Source organism: Abramis brama (assembly GCF_963993115.1).
Source record: "Abramis brama genome assembly, chromosome: 20".
Lineage (NCBI taxonomy): Eukaryota > Metazoa > Chordata > Actinopteri > Cypriniformes > Leuciscidae > Abramis > Abramis brama.
This window is the reverse complement of record NC_139982.1, coordinates 2,537,882-2,555,298: the sequence shown is the minus strand read 5'-3', so window position 1 is coordinate 2,555,298 and position 17,417 is coordinate 2,537,882. Positions and strand designations below refer to the sequence as shown.

General features: G+C 41.1%; 1 long non-coding RNA gene across 1 annotated transcript; it reads left to right on the top strand.

The window, feature by feature from the left end:
• Positions 1 to 16,486: 16,486 nt before the first annotated feature.
• Positions 16,487 to 17,417, top strand: LOC311071452. The gene is made up of 3 exons (XR_014603850.1): positions 16,487 to 17,013; positions 17,122 to 17,153; positions 17,250 to 17,417. It is a non-coding gene; the product is annotated as an uncharacterized lncRNA (long non-coding RNA).

Sequence of the window (17,417 nt, the reverse complement as noted above, 5' to 3'; positions counted from 1 at the left end):
AACTGCTGTTATTGATGGACTCTGAGTTACAGTGATCTGTCCTCTACACTCTGAAAGAAAACACAAACAAAAATTGAAATGATATATATGATGATATACAGTATATGATAAATATATTTCACATTTTAAGATAATTAATAATCATTATAAAAACTGTATTACACAAACCTTGAATAAACAGTGCAATGGTCCAGATGAAGATGTTGATTGTGTTCATTGCTGTAGTTTAGTCTTGTGTGATGATGAAGAGTGTGTTCTGTTCTGCTCTCAGTCATGAAGTGTTAAACTCACAGCACTATAAACACTCTCAGAGCACTGAAGCATGTGCTGACAATGCAAAGTGACTCTCTCTATTTAAATCATTATCCTGAAGACTGTAGATCAGTCACAAACACATTATCGCACTTATTTAACAACTGACGAGGAAACTATTGATTTAAAGACATTAATATACTGTATATTAACCCTCTACTGCAAAACATTTTGATGGCACATGATAAAAATTATTCCACATCATTTCTTGGCTCATTTGGAAACATTTTATTGATTTATTGATAATTTTCCCTCCCCCTGGTTTTCTGCAACAATGGTACAGAATCATAGAGAAAATCATCATGATACAATACTCAGAGAGCAATAAAAAAATCACAAATCTTTTTCAAAAATGTCAAGAAATCATTAAGTAAAAAGGGAAAAACACTTGAAACACATTAATATATTTGATTTGATACAGGCATAGGTTGGTATCATGTCATATCATGTACTTGATGTAATGAGATTTCACTCCGAGTGAAGCAGTTCTTCTCTGCTGTGAAACAGAGGTGTACGTTACACTTTCTGCACATCACTTTGGGTGTTCCTGTGCACCCAGAACCCTGAATCTTTCCTTCTTGTCACACATTATTTGCCATTGTGAGGTATTGTCCAAGACATCCTTGAAAAGTACTCCTTATCGCACAACGTTGCCCTGAGGCAACAAAAAGAAAAACTGAATTTATGAACATGCAAAATAAAAAAAACGTACTCGGTTACTAACGTAACCTCGGTTCTCTCTAGAAGAGGGAACGAGTACTGCGTTTTTACTAAAACGCTACGGGAAAAGTCTCTTTTCACGAAACACTGAAGCAAAAAATTATCCTTTAATTTTCATATATGTAAAACGCGTTGCAGCAGCAGTCAGCTATGGCGAGACGGCTTGCTCGCTCATTGGCTGCTCTGCGGCAACTGCATAAGCCTATCGAGCGAGGCCTGGGGTGACGTCAGGCCAATGAGGGCGCTTCGCGCCCTCCTCGCCACTTCCCGCCGAGACGGGCGTGGCTTACCTCTATAAAAGGAGCTCGAGAAGGCTGATTCACTTGATTTTGATCGCCGAAGCGAACCAGAGTGAACCATACGCACAGCAGAGAACGCAGTACTCGTTCCCTCTTCTAGAGAGAACCGAGGTTACGTTAGTAACCGAGTACGTTCTCTTACGAGAGTTCTCTCGTACTGCGTTTTTACTAAAACGCTACGGGAACCCCTTGTAAAACGCTGTGCGTGCTGGGATAAAAACACCGATCACCGGAAGCTATTTCAGGCATACAGTGCATAATCACCAGATAGACTCACACAGAGTCAGGGAATAAGGGAGGGGAGCCTTAATTCCCTATACTGTAGCGTCCGCAGGCTTAACGCGACCTCACAGGGAGAGTCTAAAGACAAGAGGGGATTCCCTCCGTCCTTATATAGACATGTCCACAGACGCGAATATGACATCACATAGACAGGGTAGGGAGCCTGAACTAATGTGGAAAATGTGGGTCTTACACAGTTCTGCCCAAGATAGTCGGTAGCGCATTGCGCCTGCGATTTCAGAGGTCTAGCTAGACAGCTGAATCGACTACACCGACAAAAGCTTAGCCTGTAAGGCGGGAACCTCTAGGTTATAAAACCTGATAAATGTAGACGGAGAGGCCCAGCCTGCCGCCGTACATATATCCTGTAGGGAAATCCCGCTAGACCAAGCCCACGAGGAGGCAACGCCTCTCGTAGAGTGCGCTCTAACTCCCAACGGGCATTGAATGCCCTTGACAGTATAAGCCAGCGCTATGGCGTCAACTATCCATCTGGATAGACTTTGTTTCGAAACAGCCATTCCTTTGGAACGTCCGCTGAACGAGACAAAGAGCTGCTCTGTCTGTCTGAAGACAGCAGAGCGGGACATATAAGCTCTTAAAGCCCTAACAGGGCAAAGAAAACTCGAGTCCCCCTCCTCACTCGATGCCGGCAGGGCAGACAGGGAAATAACCTGAGCCCGAAAAGGCGTGTTGAGGGATTTCGGCACATAGCCGTGCTTAGGTTTGAGTATGACTTTAGAGTCATTAGGACCAAACTCCAAGCATGCCGGGCTCACGGAGAGCGCGTGCAGATCGCCTATGCGCTTCACTGAAGCGAGAGCCATCAAAAACACTGTTTTGAAAGACAAATGTTTGAGGCTAATAGACTGGATAGGCTCGAAAGGGGCACCTTTCATGGCCGCCAAGACCGTAGAAAGGTCCCACATAGGGACTGAAGGAGGTCTGGGTGGATTCAGTCTCCTAGCTCCCCTGAGGAAGCGGATGACTAAATCGTTCCTTCCCAGTGACTGACCCAGCGTTGAACCGGAGAACGCTGAAATAGCCGCCACATATACTTTGAGCGTGGAAGGGGATCTGCCCTTATCCAACAGCTCTTGTAGGAAGGAGAGAACCTCCGTTACCTCACATTCGAGGGGTGATAGGCTCCGAGCTGTACACCAGCCGGAGAAAACCGACCACTTCGAAGCATAAAGCCGCCGAGTCGACGGTGCTCTAGCCTGAGTGATGGTATTCATGACTCCCTCTGCGAGACCAACGGATATCCGTTGAGCGCCCACACATGAAGGGACCACAGCTCCGGGTGTGGGTGCCAAATCGAGCCCCCGGCCTGCGAGAGGAGATCTCTCCTCAACGGCACTGGCCATGGAGCGATGTCTGCTAACTGCATCAGGACTGGGAACCATGCTTGGTTCTTCCAGAACGGTGCTACAAGCAGCACTGGGCATTTTGTTTCCCTGACCCGTTCCAACACCTGTGGCAGGAGGGAGACGGGGGGAAAAACGTATAGCGGGCAGCGCGGCCACCTTCGGGACAGCGCGCTATCGCTCTTTGAAAAGAACGCAGGGCAGTAGGCGTTTTCGTGGGACGCGAATAGGTCCACCTCCGCTCTGCCGAATCTCTCCCACAACAGCCGGACTGTTTGTGGGTGTAGAGACCACTCGCCCGGGGGAACGTTGTTCCTGGACAGTCTGTCTGGGCCCACATTCTGAAGCCCAGGTACATGCACTGCTCTCAGCGAGCGTAAGTTGTGCTGAGCCCATATTAGGAGGCGTTTCGCCAACCTGTACAGGGATGTGGATTTCAGACCGCCCTGGCGATTTATGTAGGACACCACAGCCATGATGTCCGAACGGACTATGACGTGTTGGTCCTTGATGTGGGGACAAAAACGCGTCAGCGCGTTGTGCACTGTCAGCATTTCTAAGTTTTTGTGTTGGAGCTTTTCTCGTTCCGACCACAGGCCGAAGAACGGTCTGCCCTCGAGCAGCGCTCCCCATCCCGAGGTGGATGCGTCTGTCGACACCATCCTCACTCCCGAGGAAGTCCCCAGGCTTACACCTGATCGGTACCAGTCGTCCGCCATCCAAGGCACCAGGGCTGTAACACAGTTCTGATCGACCTTGAGGACCGGACACCCGCGCTTTCAACCAGAACTGCAGCGGGCGCATGCGGAGCAAGCCCAGCCGGAGAACTGACGATGCTGAGGCCATAAGACCCAGCATCCTTTGAAACTTCCTGAGCGGGGTGAAAGCGCTGCGGCGGAAAGACTTCGCCGCGCGCTGAATGTGCAGCACGCGCTGTGGCAACAGCCGCGCTGTCATAGACTGCGAGTCCAGAACGATACCCAGAAACGAAATCGTTTGACTGGGGTTCAGTGAACTCTTCGCCCAATTGACCGTGATACCAAGATTCTCGAGGTGATCGAGTAAAATGGTTCTGTGCTCCACGAGCTGAGATCGTGATTGGGCTAGGATCAACCAGTCATCCAAATAGTTCAGCACTCGCATGCCTCTGAGTCTGAGAGGAGCGAGCGCTGCGTCCATGCATTTCGTAAATGTACGAGGTGCCAGGGACAAACCGAACGGCAGGACTGTATACTGGTATGTCTGACCCTCGAAGGCGAATCTCAAGTATCGCCTGTGATGTGACGCTATCTGTATTTGAAAATACGCGTCCTTCAGATCTATTGACATAAACCAGTCTCCTCGGCAAACATGCGCGAGGATTTTCCTGGTCGTGAGCATTTTGAAACTGCGTTTCACTAATGCTTTGTTCAGCCGTCTTAGATCCAGTATGGGTCTGATACCATCGTCCTTTTTGGGGACTAGAAAGTATCTGTTGTATAGCCCCCCTTCGCTTTGAGCTTGGGGCAGACGCTCTATCGCCCCTTTGCTTATCAGTTTTGATATTTCGGAGCGAAGTAGGTGTGCTACTTCTGAAACCACCGTAGTTGGACGCGCGCTGTGAAGCGGGGAGGGCGTCGACAAAACTGTAGCGAGAAGCCTCTCTTTATAATGCCTAGCACCCAGTCCGAAACCCCTGGAAGCGCTGCCCATGCTTCTGCATGGTTGGCTAAGGGCTGGATGCGAAGCGCGCTCTGTTCGCCGTGCGACAGAGGCGCTTCGGGGCGCAATAACGTAGGCGTTATGCCTGTGGCATTTGAGGCGGGGGGCGCGCTTATTACAGCGGGCAGAGCGCTCGTCCTCGACCTTACTACAGCGCTTGACTGAGTGAGGGAGGGCTGAGCGGGTCCCGCGGGACTCATGTCTGCGAGTAAATGTGGGCGGGAAGCGGGCACATTCACTGCTTTGGGCGCGCTGTCTGACTGAGCAGAGCGAGCGCGCACAGGTCTCGTTTTTACAGAGAGCCTGTGGTCTGTGAGACATAGTGTTTGTGCGGGCACTTTCACTATGTTGGAAGCGCAATCGACCAGAGTCGATTTTATGTGCGCGAGCCCTAAGTGTAGGGCTGTGCTTGTGTGTAGAGATGGGCACTGAGGAGTGGGCATCGACACTACACTTATAGCACCATCAGCCGTGGCCGGGACACCAGAAAATACCGTGAGTAAGTGTGGGCTTCGGTAGAAGTCCGGCCATGTACCACGTGCTCGTGGGCTGCAAAAAACACGTCTGCAGTTGCCTCTCGGGAAACAAACAGAGTGATTGCATTCGGCGGCATAATATTTTCTGTCGGCAGGCCTGGGATTCGAACCTCGGATCCCCCGCGCGAAAGTCTAAGAATCTACCACTGGACCACAGTGAAGATACATAGACAAAGTCAGCGCGAGTATTATCCACACTGGCGTTTGCTTGCAGGCATATACCACGTGCTCGTGGGCAGCAAAAAACACGTCTGCAGTTGCCTCTCGGGGAACAAACAGAGTGATTTGCATTCGGCGGCATAAATATTTTCTGCCGGCAGGCCTGGGGTTCGAACCTCGGATCCCCCGCGCGCAAGTCTAAGAATCTACCACTGGACCACAGTGAAGATACAAAGATATAGTCAGCGCGAGTATTATCCACACTGGCGTTTGCTTGCAGGCATGTACCACGTGCTCGTGGGCAGCAAAAAACACGTCTGCAGTTGCCTCTCGGGGAACAGACAGAGTGATTTGCATTTTCAGACGCCTGCAAAATGCCAGAATGTGAGAAGAGTGGATATCGCCCAGTTTCAGCGGGGCTGAAAACACTCCATTCTCCTTTCGCCAGTGACGCACGGGAACCGTAGAAACGGTGTTCGGTTGCAGGCAAGCGGGTACTACGCGCTCGCTGGCTGCAAAATGCATCTCTGCAGTCGCCTTCAGGGGACTGACAGAGCAAAGCATTGGCGGCATAAATATATATGCCGCTAGACCGGGATACGAACCCCGGTCCCCCGTGTGGAAAACGTATAATTCCACCACTGAGCCACAGGGGGATACAGGCTTCTGAAAGCGGCGTCAACATGTATTCTTCGGCGTTTGCTGGCAGGCAAGCGTGTAACAGACTCACTTGCTGCAATAATATTTCCAGTTGCCGAACAGGGAACTGAGAAATGTGAGAGAAAAGAGGTCAGACCGACCAACGGTGGGACTAAGAACACTCTTTTCTCCTTCGCCGGTGAATGACGCGTGCAGAGGCAGGGTAGCTTTTCTTGTAACGTAAAGAAAAACTAATCCCGCCATCCGCTTCCAGGAAGGGCAGCCTCGGAAGGATGCCCGGCGAGTCCTCAGAGTCACCGTAGGCAATTGGCTCGGAGTGAAGGCGTTTCGCCGTCAGCGAGCGCGAGCGCTGCATGAGAAGGCATCTTGAAAAAGACGCAGCTCTTTTAGGGGTGCGTGTTGCAAAGCGAACACACACACACACACACATACACAAGAACAAGAATGTAAAGGATATGGCGTCGGAAAGCGCAGCAGGTACGGCGGTAGAAGGCGGCGTTGGCCAGCGGCTTCAAGGGCTCGTCCCGCTGAAGTGCTTGCATCAGACGACGCGTGCTTCCTCGTGATCCAGCGATGCGTGCGCTTCGCTGAAGAGATTAAAATCAAGTGAATCAGCCTTCTCGAGCTCCTTTTATAGAGGTAAGCCACGCCCGTCTCGGCGGGAAGTGGCGAGGAGGGCGCGAAGCGCCCTCATTGGCCTGACGTCACCCCAGGCCTCGCTCGATAGGCTTATGCAGTTGCCGCAGAGCAGCCAATGAGCGAGCAAGCCGTCTCGCCATAGCTGACTGCTGCTGCAACGCGTTTTACATATATGAAAATTAAAGGATAATTTTTTGCTTCAGTGTTTCGTGAAAAGAGACTTTTCCCGTAGCGTTTTAGTAAAAACGCAGTACGAGAGAACTCTCGTAAGAGAACTACATAAATCCCGCCAAAAGGCGTCTCTACACCTTCATACACACACATATTTGTTTTTATGTACAGTTCATGTCATTTTATATAAGACTACTAAAGCAAATAATCTTGGCTTCTTCTCACAGCATGTGCTCCTGTGACCATGTGTCAGAAAAGGACTGTGCTTTATAGCGACTCCCAAACCTTATTGGCCTGTTCTTTGATACTCTTTTAACCCCTCAATCATTTAAAGAAACATGTACTGAACATGATGTACTGAGGGCTTAAGAAAACTTTATATAAAATATATATTTTAAGAAACATGTTGAACTGGTAGAAATTCAAAGCCATAAATCTAAACAAGTTGTTTTCCAGATGTGAGGTTGATATCTCAAAAATCTGCTTTCAGTGAGAGTTAGTTCGGGTGCAGTCCTGGATCTGTGATTTGAGTTTTTCTCTCTCAAATATTACAAGCACACACACACACACACACACACACACGTTTTATTACACACATACAAACCTCACTCTGACATCCATACCAACACACCCACACAATTATCGCTGCATAATTTATCCAGTTGGCTCAATAATATGCCGAAGCAGAAAACAGGAATAAAGTGAGTATTTGCTTTATAGGCCAAACCTGAAGAAATGGCACCATCTGGTAAAAAAGCCTTTGGTTTGAAGCCTCGCCAACAGAATGAAAGCCTGTTAACAAAGATTGCATAATTTTATAGTTAAATGGCCCTGGGATAAAAATTTTTGCAATGCGGACATTTTTATCCTAGTCGTTCAGTGCTATTGTCCATATGACTATATTTTAAAAACTATATTTATTCCAATAAATTAATTTATTTTTCTTTCTTTGTTTTTTGTTGTTGTCAATAAGTAAAAAGTATGAATATTTTCGTAACTTAATATTTTCTATAATAAAATTAATTTCATTGGACTTCACCATAATTTGATTTTATAAAGCTCATTTTAAAGTTTATATCAGACGTGTCAGACGTAAAAGACGTGACCGGCCCACGCCTGCAGCAACAGAAGAACAAGCCCGGGCAAATCCTTCACTCTCGTCTCTTCCAGCTTCCAGAAGTTTATTCCAACAGGGTTTTCCAGAGCCGGATAATTTATACTTCACGTACCTCATGTAAGTAACTCTTTGTGTTGTTAAAAGTTAGATTTTACCCTAATTAACGTGTTTGTGTTGCGCAATCTGCAAAAGTATCGCTCTGTTTCCTACAAACTTTACTTATGGTAAAGTTGGTTTTATATTCACACATTCACACTTTTTTGCTTACAAACTGTCTCAATAACAAGCGCAATAAAGCACATTTTTGCAAAATAAAAGCAGCTACATGATCTTTAGGACAAAGATGGTGAACTACAACACTCTCCACAATCGATCAAAATGGGCAAATATTGTTTTAATGGCATACAAATTCAGTGAACATTCAATGTGTGTGGTAAAGAAGATAGGGACCGTCTAAAAAGTTCTATTTTTTTTCATTGTGTGCAAACAGACAACTACATTTTTGCAAAGTACAGATGTACCAGCAAATCTCTCTCACATTATGTGTTCTAATGCTATTGATTGTACTTTAGCAACAATAAAAAGTGAATTATAATGATTGTATTTAGGAAACCTGCCTCACTGTACATAATGTACATTAATATTTTTAGAATAAAATTACATTAATTCACCAAAGGGATTTTTTACTATCCGAAGGTTGTAGCATGTTCCTAGTGACCACACTGACTTACTACAGGTGAAATTTTGACAAAAGTCCCTTACTGTATGTACAGTTGACAAATATGTTTTTTAAAAAATTACTGTAATTCACCCTAAGTATTTTTTCATGTTCCAAAGGCTGTAGTGCTTTCCTAGTGACCACACTGACTTACTACAGGTGAAATTTTGACAATACCTCCCTTACTGTACAATTATCAAACATGTTTATGTACTGAGCATATTATTACATATGTTTATTACATATGTTTATGAAATAAACTGTAAATCACCTATAGTGTTTTTTTTTTTATATATATCCCAAAGGTTGTAGTACTTTCCTAGTGAAAGCACTGACTTACTACAGGTGAAATTTTGACAAAAACTCCCTTACAGTACGTACAGTTGACAAATATGTTTTTTAAAAAATTACTGTAATTCACCCTAAGTATTTTTTCATGTTCCAAAGGCTGTAGTGCTTTCCTAGTGACCACACTGACTTACTACAGGTGACATTTTGACAAAAGTCCCTTACTGTATGTACAGTTGACAAATATGTTTATGAAAAAATTACTGTAATTCACCCTAAGTATTTTTTTTGTGTTCCAAAGGGTGTAGTGTTTTCCTACAGACCAGACTGACTTACTACAGGTGAGATTTTGACAATACCTCCCTTACTGTACAATTATCAAATATGTTTATGTAATGAGCATATTATTACATATGTTTATTACATATGTTTATGAAATAAACTGTAAATCACCTATAGTGTTTTTTTTTATACATCCCAAAGGTTGTAGTGCTTTCCTACAGACCAGACTGACTTACTACAGGTGAAATTTTGACTATAACTCCCTTACTGTACGTACAATTATCAAATAAGTTTATGAAAAAATTACTGTAATTCACCTAAAGTATTTTTTCCTGTTCCAAAGGCTGTAGTGCTTTCCTAGTGACCAGACTGACTTACTACACGTGAAATTTTGACAATACGATACAATATGTTTTACATAATAATATAATACTGTAATTTTTTTTGTTTTTTTTTGTTTAAGGTTGTAGTACATTAATAGGGGCTACATTATTATTAACAGTAGTGACTGAACCTGTACGCATTGGTGCAGCAAATCTGACAGATAATGTACAGCAAGATCATGGAGGCATTCAAGATACTGTACAGCAGGGGCGATTCTAGGATTTTCATTTTAGGGGGGCTCAGCCCCCAATTGAGGGTATGATTAAAAAAAAATAAAAAGTTAGTTTATGGTCTAATGCTCATTATTAACTAGTTTCATTAATTCATCCAGTATATGGCACAGTTTTATAATCACTGAGGAACCGAATGTGAGGTATTTAGGGGGGTTCGGGGGCATGCTCCCCCAAGAAAATTTTGATTTCTCTGATCTACATATGTGCATTTTAAGATGTTTTGAAGGCCAAAGAAATTGGATAACAATAGCTTTAAAACCATGTGCGGGCAGCTGTTTATTTTCCACACCTCATCAGCATCACACTCTTTTTCTCTTTGTTTTTATCTTGCTCTGTCTTTTCCCCTCCTAAAGCTGAGCTTTGACTGATATAGGCTTTTCATTTTTGTCTGTCAGTGAAGAAAGTAAACATAGGGTCAACTGATAGGTTGATTTATAAATCATTTTCTCAGACAAAGCTACCAGGAAAGCTAGGTAACTAAGTTTATTAAATTCATTCACAATATGTACACATTCATTATTGATCTAGGCCTAATACATGGCTGTAGACAGGGCTTTATAATCAAAGAGGTCATAAACTTGAGGCTGTTATGGGGTTAAACATTTTTATTTCTCTGATATGTGCATTTCAAGACGTTTGAAGTCCAAAAAAGGATAAGAAATAGATTTAAAACCTGCTCTCTCCTCATCTCCATCACTCTGTCTTTTTCTCTCAGTCTCCTGATCTTGCCCTGTCTCTTCCCCTCCTAAAGCTGAACTTTTTTAATTTACTGAAGGCTACAAATTGTATTATATTAATTCTCAACATGTGCACATGCATTATTAATCTTGTGCCTATGAAAACGGCTTTGTTAATGTTTCTTGTCCCCTCACAATGACATCATTACACGTTATATAGGCCTATTTTCAGCTCAAAATGGCGAAATTAGACAAAAGTTTATTAGTTTTCTAATTATTTTTGTCATTCGTTTAACATTTATGACCTAAAAAACTGTCAAATATAAAATGTTTAGTTTAGCTACTTACATCTTCTTAACTCGCACTTGACCATAAACTGAAGCGTCAGTCGTGCTGCTAAAATTTGCGCACAGCAGCTTCTGTGAACACGCATTTGTGTAGCCTACACTTAATCACAAATGTTTAGGGGGGCTAGACAGAAGTTTAAAAAGGGCCTATTGACGCCTATGGTTCTCACTCTGCGTGTGTTTCGCGCTGGATGACGGTCGTGCTGAGCGGAGAAGTAGAAGAGAAGAGGATGACACCATTTGCTAAGTGGGGATATTTTAATTTTCATCCTTACACATACATTTTAAACCACAAACTACGGAGTATATTTTGGACATTATTTAACCTTGTCAAAGAGGAATTTTTTTTTTAGAATAACATTTCTTACTCCAAGTTTTAGGGGTGCTGAGCTCCTTTTTAGGGGTGCTGAAGCACCCCCAAAAAGGGGCTAGTCTCGCCCATGCTGTACAGTGCACTGTTTTATTTCTATTATCTTCTAATTGTTCATGGAATACCACTGGGATTATACATACAAGTTGTAATTAATTCCTCGTGGTTAGAGTAATATTTCAATTTCACCTCTTCAAAATTTTGCTGTTGTTGATCCTCTCTTGGTTTAAGCTGTTCTTATATTATCATAAACCCTTTAACTGATTGTTTTGTCAAGTACTTTTTACTTTACTATATTTTCGTTTAGTGAAGTGACGTAAAAGTTTAAGTAAAACAAATGTGTGTTTGAATACAATTTTTTCAAATGTTTTCAGTCAGGACTACTTTGGGTAAACAAAAATATTTAAGCAATTGAACATGTTATTTAATATTTATTCATTGCATTATGTAATTGGTTAACACACATAACTATAACTGTTAGTGGTTTGTTACATAATTAATCCTTGTCATGTTTACCAATGTGAACAGTGCCAAAGATGGTACCCAATGTATGCTGCATTGGACTATCACCAGACAAGCTACCTGGAAAAGATGCCCAATGGTTGTGCTCACTGTGTACCTTAAACAGTGGAACATCATTAAAGAATATCTGTTGAAACTTCTGCTTTATTGTCCTTGTTTCAATATGGATTACCACTGTATATCTGTATTTTGGGACTTACAGTTAAAGACCCAAGGACCAGATAGGATTTATTAAGACCAGGCGTTAGAAGTGCAGTCAATTTAAGACAAGAGTCAGAATTATAATAAATTAAAGGAAATTTTACTGAAGATAGTTTGCAGTTTCATCAAGCAGAAGTCAGCTTCAAGAATCACAAGGAGTGATTACTCCAGTGATCAAAAGTAGGCCGCTTCCCCTTACATTTACAAAAATCACAGCAATTATACCCTTCACCAAGGTCTAAGCTTTGTCATTGCTTCAGGTTGAATGATTCTGATTGGCTAATAAATAATCACACATTTTCTACACATAGACTGAAGCATATCTCCATCAATTATGCGGCTGACATTCGGACCCTGAATTTAGGCACGTCGTGACCTTCCACACTTGTAGTGATTGCAATGAATAGTAATTGGACCAATTTTTGAGACCAACTCTATAGCGCCACCTCCAGTTCAAAAATGCAACATTAAAAGGGTTATAGCTTTCGAACCCTTTGATGTAGATGTGAATGTAAATAGATGTAAAATGAAACTTAGTACACCTGATTCCACTCATTATGGTAATCACAATCAATATCTTACAATAAGATTCTGCCCATTACAGTAGTGGCCATTTTGTGCTACTCCTCATTCAATTTTTTTTCAATTTTTACGAAAATTGGCTCAGATGATCTTTGGACCGAGCCACACAGAAGTGACTGAACAGATTTTTGATTTTTGCTACCGTTCCTGATATATTTTTCTCCAAATTTGACCTGTATTTGTTGCCTTATGGTAGTTAGCTTAGCATGCTAATTGGTTAGCATGAACCATGAACCATTCCGGTTGTGGGTTTGAATGCTGTGTGGCACATTCCCAGACCGCAAGAGGTATTGTGGCCTTAAGTGGTGGAAAAGTTGCTTCTGTTCCAGACATGGTGCCTATATGTGAACGAACTCGATAAATACAACATGCAGCAAATTTATACAAAAAATATTCATTTTGAATTGCTTCTCACTTGAACTATTGGACCTTCTTCATACTAACACACACAGACACAGTTTCTTCAAGATTTGATTTGGTGAGGAGGAGAGTCTTCTCAAAACATTAATATAACATGTTCTTTCTCTCAAGGAGAGGATTCTTTAAATCTAACTGTAAAGTAAAGAGACTTTAACTAAGAAATGGTCTCTCAACTATAGGTTTCAATGACTCCTGAGACCATTGCTATCAGGGTAGCCTAGAAAAGCAGATGGATGTAGTGACACCTGTTAAAGAAGTCCATATTTCATCTCTGGAAGCCAGGCTAAATGAGCAAGCACTGTTACTGCATTCCTGGCATGGGCCAGACCCTTCAGTTACACCTCAGATATCAAATACAGACATTTAAAGGATACATGAAATAACATTTTCGATAATCACACTGGTAATTTCTATAACAAAGTAAAATCTCATAAGCCTAGAGAAGTCATTCAACTCATTTGATAAATAGAAGGAAAACTATTGATTAATACCTTGATTATAATCACTCATTAGATATACTTTGAAGCAGCAGTGTGTTCCAGAATCCACTTCTTCAGGACTTCATAACAAAAACTTAACTTGAATCATTACAATAAGGGTGTTGCTTATTTATAACGTTGAAAATATGATTAACCTAAAATAGCTGCAATTGATTTTTTGCAAATTGATTTTTAATCAATGAAAGAATTGTGTTGTACAAGGAACAGCAGTTCTAATACATACTTTTACCTAATACATTTATCAAAGTTAATTGAGTGATCACTAGGAACATACTATAACCATTGGAACATGAAAAAAGGAGAAATTACAGTATTTTTTTAATAATAATATGTTTGTACTATACTTACAGTAAGGGAGGTATTGTAAAAATTTCACCTGTAGTAAGTCAGTGTGGTCACTAGGAAAGCACTTACAGCCTTTGGAACAGGAAAAAATACTTTAGGGGAATTACTGTAATTTTTTCTTAAACTTATTTGTTTATTGTACATACAGTAAAGGAGGTATTGTCAATTTCACCTGTAGTAAGTCAGTGTGGTCACTAGGAAAGCACTACCTTTGGAACATGAAAAAAATCCCTTTGGTGAATTACTGTAACTTTTACATAAAACATATTTGCATACTGTATGTACAGTATACACAAAAGTACACTAAAGCAGTCTAGGTGAATACGCAGCAAATATCAAACCTGAAACTATTTTTACCCTGGCTGGCAAATTATTATTATTTTTATTTTTTTTTAACTTGACTATGTTCATGGTGCTGTCCACGTATGTGGCACTGAGGTTCTACATGATCAAGTCTGCACCTTGGGTAAAGTTGGTTTTATATTTGCATATTCGCGGAGTTACGCGTTAAATATCTCGTGAGCTGAATATTGTTACTACACAAATAACATTGTTTTAATATTTAAATCTTCCTCAAAACGAGCTTTCCTTCGGGTTTGCACTTTGCAGATGGTCCCTTCTTAGCAGCCTGCGCATAGAGATCAATGCATTTTGTCCAGTGCGAAGGAAAGATCGTTTTGAGGAAAATTATGTTGTAGCTTCTGGTGTTTTATCTGTAGTTATATGTGATAGGTGTTTTCTGTAACAACAACGTTTAGTTCACGAGTTATTGAACGCGGAAGTCCGCGAATATGCGAATATAAAACCAACTTTACCTAAGTCAAACTTTTGCAACCGCCAGCTTTGAATGTGCTCTATCTCAAACAGTTTGTTAACTTGAGCCACATACTGTATAAATCTACGTGTGTGTGCGTTGAATAAGTAATGCTGTGTTTGTGTGATAGTTCAGTCACTGCATGAAAAGACTCAAATCCGGCAAAATACGGGCATGGTAAACTCCTGTGTAATTTGATGTTTGCCGGATGTATGTGGGAAAAAGCGGATCAGAGTAACATGGAACAGTATATTTCCAGATAAACCCGGAAACCTCACATATGCGGACATATACAGGAATCCGTGAAATTTCACGGACATATACAGCTGAAACACTGCTGGGTGTGAGAGGACTGACAACTGTTAGGTGTGAAGAACTTTCATATGTTAATGACTGACACTAACACAGTGCTGACTGTTCTCAGAGGGAGGGGTGGCCAGGGAGGACTTCAGGATTGAATTATCTCTGGACTACTAGGTTAGGCTACAGCAAACAAGCTTTTTGTACAGAAAAATAAATAAATTCTTAAGGCCCTGAAACACAAAACCGACGTCAAAGAACTAGCAATGACTAAAGCCGACTCTAGGATTGACTCACGTCGCCTGTGTCAGGGCCTTAAAACCACGGCATGAAAAAAGTCTCTTAATCAAATATTTTTTATAAAAACAGGACAAAATAAACACCCAGTCTGAACATATACGTTCACAAAAATATCTGAATATTTAATGAAATAAACAAAGGAATTTAATTAGTGCTGGGAAAAAATTAATCGCATCCAAAATAAAAGTTTGTGTTTGCATAATATATGTGTGTGTACTGTGTATAATTATTTTGTATGTATAAATACACACATATGCATGTATTTATTTAAGAAATATCTGCATGTATATACTGTATATACATTTATACATTTATACATAATTTATATTATATATAAATATAAATAATTTATATATAAATAAATAAAAATCTTAAATATATAAATGCGTGCATTTATATATACAAAATAATTATACACAGTACACGCACATATATTATGCAAACACAAACTTTTATTTTGGATGCGATTAATCGTGATTAATTTTTTCCCAGCAATAAATTTAATGGAACAAATAAAGAAAAATGAACCAAACATTTCAGAATATCTCAAATTTTATTGTGAAGTTTTACAAATTGCAGACAACAACATTTGTCACCTTTTTCTCAATTGGCTTTTAGCTTGCTTAGTTGGGGACATTTAATTTAATATTCAACAATATTATTGATCTGCCTGCGTTGACACTATTATATGAGATCTGAACTGAGCTGGACGATGATATCACGGTTTTCTCCAAAGTGGCTATATACACATTTAAATGTATTTATTTATTTATACAACAAAATGAATCACCATTGAACTGACTTAAGCTGGACTGTGAAGCTATTTTCTTCTAGAAAACAAACTTTCTTGCATTATTTTCCTGTTATCTCTGTAAAGCTACTTTGAAACAATCTGTATTGTAAAAAGCGCTGTATAAATAAAGGTGACTTGATATTTATTAAAAAGGTAAAAGGAACCTGAGCTTTTCTACTCCACTGAATTGAAGACCGAGGTCACTACAGTTAAAATCTCTTGCTGAGTTAATCCACCTTTAAACTATTAATGTCTATGAACAAATATATTTTATGTTTGTGTGCCTCAGCATTTCTGAGTGAACACCGCTGGTTCACTCACTATTTTTAAGTGTACTGTCGATCACGTGATATGACGTCATGATGTGCAGCCCTTACTGACGTTACCTGAAAAATCTATCCAAGATGGCTACCCTCTCGAGCGACGTGGTATCAAGCATGAAACAACTTGTAATTAAACCAAAACACTTCAAAACTACTTTGCTTGTTGTAATATTGTAAGAATATCATATTACACGTGATATTTGACTGTTAGACGAGGCTATTTTTAAGTTGCAAGCGCGGTGCCGCGGGCGCGATTGCCGTCAGTCCGCCTGCTAGTGACAGAATATCCTGTGTAACGTTACTGTTAATGTCGTGGCAGGGCAATAATGTTAACGTTAGTCAATAACTCTTTTCAGCAAGCGATAGTCCTTCTGTTTTTGAGTGTGTTGCTGCTGTTTGTGTTAAGCGCCCTGCTCTGGCAAGTTCAATGTGATGTTATCTACATGCACCCAAATGAGCTAGTGGCTAACGTTAGCAGTTATGTTAACTTTTACTCAAACAAAGTTAAGGTTATGGACATAATAGTTACCGGATGAACTATGCAAGTTTTTATTAAACCTTTACAAACGTCTTTTTTCATTATAGGTTTAAGTGGAAGGAGTGCAGTGAGCATCCCCCAAAATCAAGTTGACTCAAATGTTAATTTAGGCTGTAACTATTTTTCACCATTTCTTTTATTTGGAGCCTAATTCATTAGCATCAATCAAAAGTCTCTTAAAAATTAAATCTCTTGCTGTCTATTTTTGTGTGCATGTGCAGACCTACATTGTCACCAGAGAGCAACTTTATCGGTAAGTTACATTGACTTGAAATTTTGTATCATTAATTTGTAAAGAGGTTGATTGCATAATTTGACTGGTTTCATATTGATTGTTTTATCTGTGCAGGTGAAGGACTTCTTGGGGAAATGGCCGGCTCTTCGGATTGAATCACAGTTAAAACAGACTCACTTCTCTTTTCTGCCACTCTTCACACATATTTTTTAATATGCATCACATTCAAATGGAACAGCAAATGCCACTATTCACTGTGTGTAAGAACTATCACTTTGCATG